Below are 12,753 nucleotides of genomic sequence, written 5' to 3'. Positions count from 1 at the left end.
TAATGTAATAGCAGCCAGCGAGGCGTAAATGATTGCGTAACGTTAAAGCCCCAAAACGTTTGGCAAACAAACAAACGCATCATCTTTTCACAACATCTAGCGAACGACAGTCAGAGTTTACTTCCTGAAGGTCGTAGCTAAAGCGAGAAGCAAGCTAACGTAAGGACATGGACAATGCTGAGCTAAACAGGGAAACATTCAAATATTAACATTAAACAAATTAACATGACGAGTTAACACAGTCCGTTACAATACATTTTCAGGTGCCTGATAAAATCAGACGTGGTTGAGCCACAATCCTTTATGTTGATACCATATATTTAGCATTCAGCAATTCTTTTGTTTGGGCCTTGTTGTCTGAAGTTTTTAAAGCCAAAGCTTCTGATCAATGGGAAAGCAGCTGCTAATGCTGGCGGCACGCAGCAGATACGTTACATGTTACGTAGGTGGGTTATAGGTTACGCAGGGAGGGGAATAACATTCAGCTCCTCAGACGTCTCCAAAAAATAAAGATTGTTTATGAATACCGCATCTTGAGTCCGAGTCAAGTCTGAAGTCTTTTGAGGACAAGTCTTAAGTAGTCTCGCTTGCCAGACCCTCCTCCAAAGCGTGCTGAAGGAAGGTCTGGCTACTCCACATAGCATTCGGGGATGGGAGGAAAACGTGCTCTGGTTCAATGGAATTTCTTTAAACCAATCAGAATCGTCATGGGCAGTGCTAAACTCCGCACAGAGCCGCTGCAAAATAGTGGTGCGAAAGAAAAATTTGATTGGACAGATAGTCTAGCTAGCTGTCTCAATTTACCCTGCAGAGATCTGAGGAGCAGTTAACAATAGTCCTCATAAATCCACCGAATTTAAAATTCTAACACAAAGAAAGTGGAAGGAAACAAAAAATATATGCATCCAGCGGAATTTCCTGCAGCACCGGAGCAATCCCAGAAGTGGAACGCAAAGGATGTAGTCACTGTGTGTGCGACTTAAGTGCAACTCGAGTCAGTGTCTCAAACTCAAGTTCCCATCTCCGGCTTGCATCAGGGGCATTTGTGCTGGCTTGTGTTTAAAAAGCAGAGTTACATTGTGTCAAACTTTATGAAACTATATTATGTAAGTAGCAATGTTGCAAGGGCAAGAATATTTTATTCATATTTCAAAATGACGGATGAAACATGCAAACCCCCGGGTTATGTTGTCTGAGTGTACTGTAGTGCCTTTTTCACGACTCATGTTACACTCTCCACATCGCAGTCTTTGGACAAGAAGTCACCTCGTGAGATCAATAATGCTGTCAGACACTTAATAACAATCTGAACCTGTCAGTGGTAAAAACAAATCACTTTTAGTGGACAGAAATCGAGGGTGCACAATTGCCCCATTAGTTTACATTGCAGCCCTGTTTGCGCTGGCCTGTCACTGCGATCTCGCTCAATACTGCACCAATTTCAAAGATTTTTTTCAAATCAGCCTGTTAGACACAAATGCATATGGAAATGGGGCCAGGTTAAAAAAAAAAAACGAAATTACCCTAAGCTTTAGTGCGTAACTTTTTTTAGAATATTGGACGTCCGTTACATTAAAGCCATTGCCAAATGAGTTGATACAAAGCTAATTAAGACTCCACACAATTCTCTTTGTATTTCTCAGTATGGCTATGTTCATAGCACATTGTGTTGTCCGGTGACTTTCCCGCGCAGAAACTCGAGTGAAGATAGTTAACTCTTCTGAAGAGTCCATCATTTTTTTTTTAATCCTCCACGTGGAGGAGGGGTGGGAGCGCATGCGCAATCACGGAAGACTGTATGTCAGGTACTTTATGTCTCTTTGTACCTAAATACCCATGTAAAACATAACCCCCCCTCGCATACATCCAGAATAGGCTACTTATTATGCGGCTATGAACAAAAATATATGCAAATTACATTAAAGCTATAGTGCGTAGTTTCTGTCTCTCCCATGAGGAATTCTAAGTAATGACAACAAAACTGTCGCCGCGTCCACATAATACAAGCCTTCCTCGATCACACGCCACCCCCACTCCTCCTCCACGCAGTTGCTAGTAGCCAAGGAGGACACGGAGGATTAAAAAAAAACATGTTGGACTCTTCAAAAGAGGTAATTATTTTTACTTGAGCTGCGCACGAAAGTTGCCGGACTAAACCATTTTATAAACATAGCCGTACTGAGAAATACACAGAGAGTGATCATTTTAGTTACAATCAATTTATGGAGGTTTAAATTGCTGGGGTCAAGGATAATAGATGTAAGTAAATTTAAGGTTAATAAAATTTTATTATACTTTCATTACCTACATAAACACTGTGACCCCAGATTTTCCTTATCAAATCTCTACATCAACCACAGAGGAGGACATGGAGATCAGACAAGTTCTACAACATATCAGGTAATGTCCTGATATTGTTGATAAGGTGTCCCAAATATTGTGTTATTCAGGCTTCTACTAAACTTTATGTTTATTGTCAGAAATGTAGTTTTCAAGTTTGACCCTCACTAGTTGAATCTGCTGCCAGCAACAGCGACATCGGAACTTCAACTGAGGGCATTAAAAACACACCATCTTGCATACTTGTCCTATTAAATTCATGATGACTATTTGTTTATGCTAATTACATTTCCCTTTAACACTGTTTTGTGTAGGTTAGAAAAAACTTATGTTCGTACGCATGTTTGAGCCATATTTTGTTGAACTCTCATGTAAAACAAAATGTTCATGTCGATGAGGCTTTCCTGGAAAATAAAAGTTAAAAAATGCTCTACTAAGTGATATATTCCACCATATTGTAAACACTACACAAACTTAATTGGTAACTAGACCAGAAGTGCAAGGTAAAACTTCTCTTTTTTAAATGTATTATTTGTTTAACAGGGAATGTGGTGACTACATTTACAGTATGTACTGTACCACATATATCTAAAAATCTGTGGTCCCATTGCAGGGGCTGCTAGTGATGTGCAAGATGATGCAATAAAATATTAAACTGCACTTTGCATTAAATTAAAATATTAGGGATCAAAACAAACAACATTACAACCTAAATAACTACACATAACACATTAAGCACCACACCATCAGTTATCTGAAGCACACTGTAATGAAAATCATACAATTTGGCAGAATAACAATTTGAGAAAAAACAGATCCATAATATCAATGCAGCATTTCTTTATGAATCCCTGTTTGTTATCATTTTTTTAACTGGGCCCCCTTTAGAATAATCTTTTGACCCTAATTGTGAGACTTAATGTGGCCAGCTTATGTTTAATTCCCTGGTAAAGTTCTCAAAGCACTGTGGCAGACAATAGTAGGCCATGCTGTAAGCCTCAGTAACCAGGATGAAGTGTATTAGGGCTGAAGGCGCTTCTCCTCTGGTGGAACTTCAAAAAGTTGTATTTCTCCAGAGAGGATAGGAAATACACCCGACACAGAGAGAGAGAGACACTCACACAAAGGAAATGAGGAGGAGAGAATAAGAGAAACATGGAGATGCAGTGGAAACAGAGGAAGGGAGAGAGAACAGAGAACAGGAGAGATGGGGCACAAGGTAATACAATAGATAACAAGAGATTACATTAGAAAAGAGGAAAAGAAACCCAGACAATACCAGACAGACAGACAGACAGACAGAGAGAGAGAGAGAGAGAGAGAGACAGACAGACAGACAGACAAAGTAAGAAAAGCAATGAGACAGAGATTGTGACATGCACTTTGAAGGCCACTGATTTCATTGAACACCAACAACCTCTCATTGATGTAGGGATGGCAGGTTGGGGGAGAAAATGAATAGTGGGCATAGCAACGGCTGAGGATAGGGTGGAGAGTAGGACAAGAGAAGCAATGGCAGTCTGAGAAAGAAAAAAAGTTGAAAAGAAAGATAAGGGCACTTGAGAAAATAACTAATACATGAAAAAAGAAAGTTTGTAAAGGAAAGGAACACAACTTTGACCTTAAAACAGAGGAGATATTGATAGAGAATATGTGTCTGAGTGTGTTAAAAATAGTGACATAAAGAAGCTAAGTAACAAAATGGAGATTTAACCTGAAACAATGAGAGAGAGTGTGAGGGATGTTGACATGCTGTTCACTTCCTTGGTGTTTGTGATCAGCTTCCTGTCATTGCATGTGACTGATAAGACCTTGTTACAGTAACTCTAAACGACTGTATGTGCAGGAAAAGACAACAAATAAAAATATGTCCCTTGTACTGTCAAAGTCGACATTTGTCTATTTCTCTTTCTGTCAGTCTATCTGTTTGCCTGTTTGTGTTGTGTTTGTGTCAGTGTCTGTCTGCTTTGCAGAAAGGCATCTTTCACAGCTCCTCTGCTGCCAAAACAACTACTAGACTAGAAATTTCTTCTTTTTTTTTTCATTTCATGCGATGGCTGCCAGCCTTATGCGTGGTTTATTTTGTTTTGTTTTGTTTTGCGAGGACACAGAGCGAGTGAACTGTGACTCTTTGGTTGCAGGATGGTCTGTAATGGAGCCATGCTGCTGTACGGCACAAATACAAAGGCGGAACGTGCAGATTCACAGCACAATTCCCTTCTGTTCAAGGACAGGGCCAGAGGAGAATCTGGAATCTGATTGGCCACCGCTGATGACCCTACCAGAGTGAGAAGGTATTCATAGTTGGCTTGTTAGTTTAATGGATGGATTACTGAACGGGCATAGCGTCCCCCTGGACCAGAGCCCCTGTATGGTGACATACAATCACATGGTGATTTTTTTGTTGGTAAATGTAACAAAATGATTACAAAGAGATGCACAACAACTGCAAAGACACAACATAACTACAAAGACAAGCAAAACAACCACAAAGACACACAACAAGACCACAAAGTGACGGAAAACAACCATCAAAGAGAGACAAAATGACCACAAAGAGATGTAACACGGCTAAAAAAAGACCCAACAACCGCCAGTCTTGGGGTCTTGCTCCTATTGAGGATTGCTGCATGGCCTTTTAAATGTCTGCATGCAGGGCTTATCGTCTGGACTATTTTGAATTATTAATAGTAGCTATAGAGTGCTGTTTTTTCTTAAAGAATATTTAAAGTTGTTTACATGGCAGTCATTTATTATAATTACAACACATTTACACTCATTTTACAAATTTGCCCCCCACTTCTTTAAAACTGTGCCCTAGTCTGGCCCCTGTTTATTTTCCAATTCTCTTAGACGCTCACTCTTCTCTTTTGTGTGAATGATGTGAATTGAGTGCAAGATGAGTGGTCTTTGAAACACAGGACAAGACAGTGGTTGCCAGAAGTTTGTCAAGTATAAGCAGACAAATGTCAAGCTAAACATCTTAAAACAGTTTGGTGCACCATAATGCGATAAACAGCGTTCATAACACTGTCGAAAGTAATTAGATGATACATGTAGGTTAAAGCAAACCATATTTGCAAATACACATACCACTGCATTTGGACTATTTCGATAATGTGCACTTCAATTGTCTGTGTGAATGGCCATGAAACCAGTTAGAAAAGGTCTGCAACATGCTGATTATGGTCTAAATCTACCCCATGTGGCAGTATCCTAGAGCACAAACACTCATACACACACAGTCGTGTTGACCAGGCTGTCCAATAAGCTAAGGCACTCTGCTGGTCTTGTTCTGCCAATCTCACAGAGACAGTCAGCAACTGTGAGTGTGAAGAGGCGGCATCCACAACACCGCAATTTCACTGATTGCACACAGGCCTGAATAGAGAAAAACCGAGAGAGAAAGAGAGAGACAGAGAAAGAGAGAGAGAGAGAGAGACATTGAGCGAGAGATCGGAAGTGAGCATAAATTCTAAGAGTTTTTCACAAGACTGCCAATTCTTGAGTGAGAGGGTTAGATGTTACAGATTGTAAAGGAGTAACAGAATATTGCATGTAAAGCCAGACCAGCTCAACACAACTGACCTTATATCCACTCCAGATCATGCCAATTTTTACATTGTAATAAATGTAATAAATTCCACGTTATACATATTTTGTACTAAGGTTTGCAGTTGTACAAGCTTACCATGCTGCGTTCAAGTGCACCTGGTAAGAAAGAACCTTCTGCCAAGAATGGAAGTTGTATTTGGAGTCAAATGACATGGCATGACTCAAAGTAAAAAAAAGCATAAGAAAAACAACAACCCAAATATAATCTGAATATTAAAATGCAATTAAGTAAATATTTTCATCACTGGCCAAAGCAAAGAGAACTAAATGTGGATGTGGCAGCAAGACGTCTTCTTAGCATCTTATGTTTTATTTTTAAAAAAAAAGAGAAGTTTTCCTATTATTATATCTAATCATTAAGTTTTCAGGTTGTTTTCTTCTACACTGCCAGGTTGTTCAATTGCACTTGAAATTTTAATATTTTTCATCAGCTTTTGAAAGTAGCATGAAAGCTAGAATGTGATTGTGTCAATAAAACTGACACATGTTGCTATTGTGTTACCTCAAGTGCTTCAGCAAATAAATAAAGCAATATTTGGAATTTCCTTGCATCTGCCTAAAAGGACTTTGATTTTCCAAATGTAATCAGTCACACCGAAGGTACAACAAAACTAAATGTGGCTGCGGAAATAGTTGTAGCAAGCAATTGTGCCACCCCAGAAGCAAAAGGAAGGGCATGAGCACACAAGAATTGGCAAAACCAGAGAGCAAGCAGGGAGCCAGGGGAAGTGAAGAAATGAAGAAAAAAAATGAGGAATTGAAGCAAACTGTGAAAAGAAAGATAAAAAGTGAGAAGCAGACTGATGACAAAATAAAAAAGAGAGGGATGATATTATATAGCTGCTATCCTTATGCAATAAAGCACTAAAAATCATTGAGGTGTATAGTTTTTGTTTTATTTGCACATTTTTCAAAACAATATTGCTTTGTTTAATATTCATGCCAATAAATAATTTAAATAAAATACGAAGCAAGAGTGAGAAAGCAAAGTTGGGTCAGTTGAGGACAAGTTAGCAGAATTTCCACTGTATTCGTTCCACTTAGAAGAATTGCCGTCTCATCCACCGAGTCTGCTTTGTCAACCCCTAGTCTCATTTAAGGCCTGTAAATCATATGAATCGCTTTCAGCTGGATTCTGGTAATGTTAGAAATACGATGTAGGGAAAGCTGGAGCTCCAGTCCCATTTGATTGGATGGTATATGTGTAGGAACTTGCAGTATAATTGAACTTGAGGTTTAATTTGTATCAAAATGAAAATCTTATGGAAATCAGGGCTTCTTTAGAGAATGTAAGAATGAAAAATGTTAAATAACGGCAATAACTATGGTGTCTTCTCAAGAAATACTTGAGAAGGCACAGGAAACTATCTTAATCTACCCGTCGTGGTGAGTGAGGGAGTTGAGGGTGCAGCACTCCGGCTGCATTGTTTTAACACAGGGCTGTTTTCAGTCTGAATCCCACTTTACACACTCCCCTCTGACACTAAAGGCCTACACTATAAGAAAACAATTCTTAGAAAAATGCATAATGTCCTGGCAGAAAATTTACGGACACTTCTGTTAAATCAAAAATGTTTTGGGTATATTTACACTATATTCTCTGTACCTTTAGCAGACATTTCTGTTAACCCAAATATCAAAATATAGAAAAACACCTGTGAAAAATCATTACAGAAAATTCCTTCATATTAAAGCGTAACTCTCGCCAAAATGCAACGTAGGGTGTTTTTGTGAATGTACCCGAGTCAAACTTTCATTTAAAAGCATATTTAGGACGGAATCGCCACTTTTAAGATTTACCGTATTTTCGTTTTTCGGTCACATGGCCTTTTGAATGGGAGTGCTAGGGGCACTTTTATGCTAGCCTCAAAATAGCTATTTTTAAAACACTAAGAAGGCTTGACACAACATGAAACTTTGCTCTAAGTATCACCAGGGGCTCTACACCTTAACGAAAGCATTGACTACATTGTTTGTGTACACAGAGTTTAGTAAAAAGAACTCCCCATAGGTCTTGTTGTTAACACAGTATATTATTGTATTATATTTCTACGGACTTTTCTAACAGTGTAGGTTAGCATCCATTTCTCATACGAGCAATCAGCGTTTTAATTACTTAAAAAAAATGTAATACTGAAGGAAAAAGCACATAATGTATATTAGTTAGGTGCTGGCTCACAGGAAGACACCAGAAAAAGGAAAGCCCCACACTAATACAGTAATATTCATAGTAGTCATTTTAAAATCAATGGATTGAAGTTTTGGCACGTTTTGCCTCCTTTTAAAAAAACTTTTTGAAACATTTACCATACCCTCACCCTGATGTAAATGCCATGCACTAACATTATAAAACAACAGTGATCATGAGTTTGTGTGTGAGGAGAGTGAAAGCAAATTTTGCAAGAACTATATTAAAAGTAGAAGCTGCGTGTAAATTTGTAATCTTGGGATTAAGCACACAAACATGAATCCGTTTTTAGAAAGCCAGATTTCCAAACAAACAATAAATATATTAAGTCATAAATTTACAAGGAACACTTTACATGAGGTCAATTTACAAATGAACCCACATGCATGAACATCCATTGAATTTCACTCACTTTGTAGGTAATGGACCAGGAGCACAGTTAAGCTTTGAGAATCTTTTCCTGTCCTCCATTAAGCCCTGATAACTCGTTTCCTGTTCTCTTCCTGAGCAGATCTCTCTGCCAGCAGGTGACGCAACATTAGGAAGATCTTCAATACAGGACACAATGGAGCGTAGACTATATGCATGGATGTGCATGCTCGCTCATATGTATAGGGGTGTATTCACATGTTGCCATTCACATGTGAGGGAGTGAATAATGAGGCCTGCCCTGCGGTTAACATGGTGTAAGTAGGTGTTAACTATGACAGATTGTGCTGCCACTGGTGACCATGGTTGAGCAGTCAGACAGCCTTCACCTCTCCGTTCCTCGATTATTTCACACTCACATAATTGTATGGATGGCAATAAATCTCACATCTCATTTCATGCGGTTTATTTCACCTCTAATGTCGTGGCAGCTCCAATTTTCAATTTGTCTGATACTCTTTTCTGGAAAAACTCTAGCTAACAATAGCTTGTAACTGTCAGCTGTCACTGTTGTGGTCAAGCAGGACACACACATGGACATGCACTAGCTGTTGTGTGTTTGAGTGTAAAGAAATGTAGAAAAGTGATTTCTACAGCCTATTTGCAGGTGTTGTTACCCCGGGGACCCTTACATTTTAAACTACTGAGTTATGTTTTCTCCACCAATAAAGTTTTTGCTCATGTTTCCACAAGAGATAACATTATAACAAGCATTAGAATGTGTTGGCCTCGAACACAGGTACAAATCTGACAGGTCCCATATTATGCTCATTTTCAGGTTCATGCTTGTATTTTGGGTTTCTACTAGAACATCTACATGCTTTAATGTTCCAAAAACACATTATTTATCTCATACTGTCTGTCTGAATATACCCGTATTCACCCTCTACCTGAAATGCTCCGTGTTAGCGCTTGTCTTTTTAAGACCCCTAACCGAAAAAGCCCAGTTTGCTCTGATTGGTCAGCATTTCTGGGTCTTCCACATCTGCACTCTCTAAGTCTCTGCACCGTCATTGCAGCCGGAGAATGACTGTAACAGCACTGTAGCAGCACGTTCTACCTATATATAGTTTAATTGTTACATCACAACCGTACGGAAGTCCTGACGGCTCGTTTTTTTTTGGCACAGTTTCTGAATACGGACTGTGTGCTTTTCTCTGTGGATTGAGAGTTTCTGATACTTTCACAGTATTTATAAAGCACCTAGACCTGCTTTATGATTAAAAAAAGACAGACAAAGGCATTTTTTATCTAGGGACCTTTTAGAGTAGTATGTTAGCAGGGTCAGGAAATCCAAGCATTATTTAAACTTTGTGATCGCAATAAACATTGATAGCAATGTTATCTTTGGCAGGGAAGATGCATTGCAGATGTCTTTGCTTTCTATGACTGTTCTTTTCAAAATGAATACATTATGTTCTTTCATAGACTGATGGACCTTTTTTATGACGGCTCACTTTTAGTCTATTTTGAAATAAATATTAGTTATCTATATGTGTACAAGCTTTAAAAAAATGTAAAAAGCAAAGGTCATGAAATGTTATTGATATTTGATCAGACAGACAAGTGTATTAGTGAACTAAGTTTGGCATCTCAAAATGGATAAACCAGCTATTTATAGCATGTGTTATACATTTAATATGAATTATGATTCTGCACCTGTGTCATATTTGTTGCCTGAAATGTATTCAAAAACTGATTTTGGTTTTGGGTTTAGAAGAAAATTAACATTTCCAGAACAGCTACCATATTTTTCTGGCTTGCAAATTGGGAGGAAACCAAAAGCCATCCAGCAAGTGGTGGGTTTGTCAAATCAGGTGTAAGAAGTGTTCATATTGATGTCTAAGGGAAGTGAACTACTGTCAGTCATTTATTGTAGGGCTTACATGGAATGACATCTGTGCCGAGCAAATGTCTACTGAGCCCTGACAGACCAAGATGATGGAAAAAATGCGAGCAGGAGATTTGAGGCTAGAAAGAATTCTACACCAGCTCATATTACATGTCATTATTAGGTGGCCAATTTCACTTGCGTTTAGGTAGGGGTTTTTTTTCTTCAAATTTCAAACATAGGGGCCAGGGATAGCTTAAAAAAAAAGTTCATATCTAGGTTAAGCTCCAAAAACATTGGATCCTACAATTCCCAAAATTCAACTCCACAGAATCATTTGTTTGAACCTCCCCGCTTGGTGAACACACCTCAAACACCAGCATGCTGTCATGCTCACAATGACAATGTTAACATCATGTTGTTTAGAATCTTAGTTTAGCGTGTTAGCATGCTAACATTTGCTTTATTAGCACTAATCACAGAGCATCAGCATTACTAAAACAAAGAGCATAATAGTGTGGGGAACATGAATACAACAGTACAAAATGACATAGCAAACCATCCAAAAGTTGTTGAGATACTTCGGTAAGACCAAAAGAGGACCGACCGGCAGACCAACCAAACGACATTACATACCTACAGCCATGCTTCTAGTATGGCTAAAAATCTGTAATCTCCAAGCTCAAGCTAAAATGACTCAAGTGATGTAACTTGGTGGCTGTCTAGTAACCTGTGTAACTATTCCATTTACATGTGCAGTACCCCTTTAACTATTATACAGTTTCCCGTCATTTGAAAACATTCACACCAAGGTTCCTTTTAGCCAGTTTGGTAAAGGCAGGAATTTAAGCAATGGACACATTTATAACACATTCCTTGCACGCACCTGGCTATGAATCCAACACTGCTATTACCAGCTACTACCAGCAGCACTCTCCATTCTCAATTACTTCTCTCCATAATGTCAGACTTAAAAAACCTGCTTCTGTCAGCCTAGTGAACTAATTCTTACCATCACAGGCCTGACATACTGCCCCGGGGACAGGCGGCAGGGCTTGAACGCAGCTCACAGCTGCCAACACTACTTAAATGTTGTCACCTGAGTTTGGCTGCAAATCTGCTGATCCGATGATCTGCAGGGCACTGATCACAGCACATGGCTGGTACACACAGCTCCTCTTTCAAGACTTCAATAATGATTTGATAAACCAAAAACGGAGTGGATAAATCAGTCAACAAATGCATGCATTTATGATTTGGTCACACAAATTAGATTTTTATCATATATACATTTTGGGATATTTTTCTCTCATGACAAACAAGTTATAAACAACAATGCAAAGGTGCTGCTGTCTCAGAACATTACCGACAAATGTGATAAGTATATAGGATGAACTAACAACTAAACATATATTTAGACTAGAGTCAGACTGATATATCTCCTCTCTGATTTAAACCTGCTTCATAAAGTTCATGGGCATTCTAAGGAATAGCAACAGAGAAACTCTTGCCCTCTTCAAAACACTTCAAAACTGACAGCTTTGTTAAATATTAATGACAGTGGGGATACTGAAGAATGGAAAGGGAGAGAACATACTGGGAGAATAATTGATGGAGTGAAAATAATTGCTCGTAAAGTTGTCTTTCTTTGATTAGTAGTGGTTTTATGTTCTGTGAAGGGAGAAAGAGAAAACACAGAGGGCAGAAGACCGAGTGCAAGGAAAACAGCACAGAGAATAAGAGAAAATGGAGAGGAGGGAATATGATGAAGCAGTGGCATAAGGGATTGTTTTCAATTTCCTTTTAAGCCTCTGTCCGGTCCTCATGTTAATCTTTTCAAATCCCACACTTTTCACCAACATAGGCCTACATCAAGTTGAAATATTTCATCTACATCAAGTTAAGTTCTTACTGCCCTAAAAAGAAAAAAAATATCTACTATGTCCTTATCTCACACACCACTAGGGTGCTTGTCTAAGATTCAGTTTGATGTACAGTTATGGCATATCTTGTGCAAGAAAAGAGGGTTCCAGTTAGAGCTACTCGTTACATATATAAAGCTAATTAAAATCCTTAAAAGGTATCTTTGATCTGGGATGTGAAAAACTTCTGCCAATGTTGATTTTAAATGACAGTCAGGCTGTACATAGTGGTGCTTTGAGCTAAATGCTAACATGCTCAGAATAATAAAGCTAAAACATGCTGATGTTTAGCAGGTGTATCATATTTACTAGGGCTGAACGATTTTTGAAAATAATCTAATTGCGATTTTTTTCCCAAATATTGCGATTTCGATTTGATTATTTTTTTAAGCTCTTTGTCTTCTGTATTATTCAACAAAGACAAACAA

At 38.5% G+C, this 12,753-nt stretch overlaps 1 protein-coding gene across 5 annotated transcripts in view; it reads right to left on the bottom strand.

The window, feature by feature from the left end:
- Positions 1-12,753, bottom strand: part of LOC116061225 (protocadherin-15-like) — a 176,925-nt gene that overhangs the window by 148,109 nt on the left and 16,063 nt on the right. The window lies entirely within an intron of this gene.

Source organism: Sander lucioperca, chromosome 22 (genome assembly GCF_008315115.2).
Source record: "Sander lucioperca isolate FBNREF2018 chromosome 22, SLUC_FBN_1.2, whole genome shotgun sequence".
Taxonomy (NCBI): Eukaryota; Metazoa; Chordata; class Actinopteri; order Perciformes; family Percidae; genus Sander; species Sander lucioperca.
The sequence above is the reverse complement of the archived record's forward strand: the minus strand, read 5'-3'. Positions and strand labels throughout refer to the sequence as shown.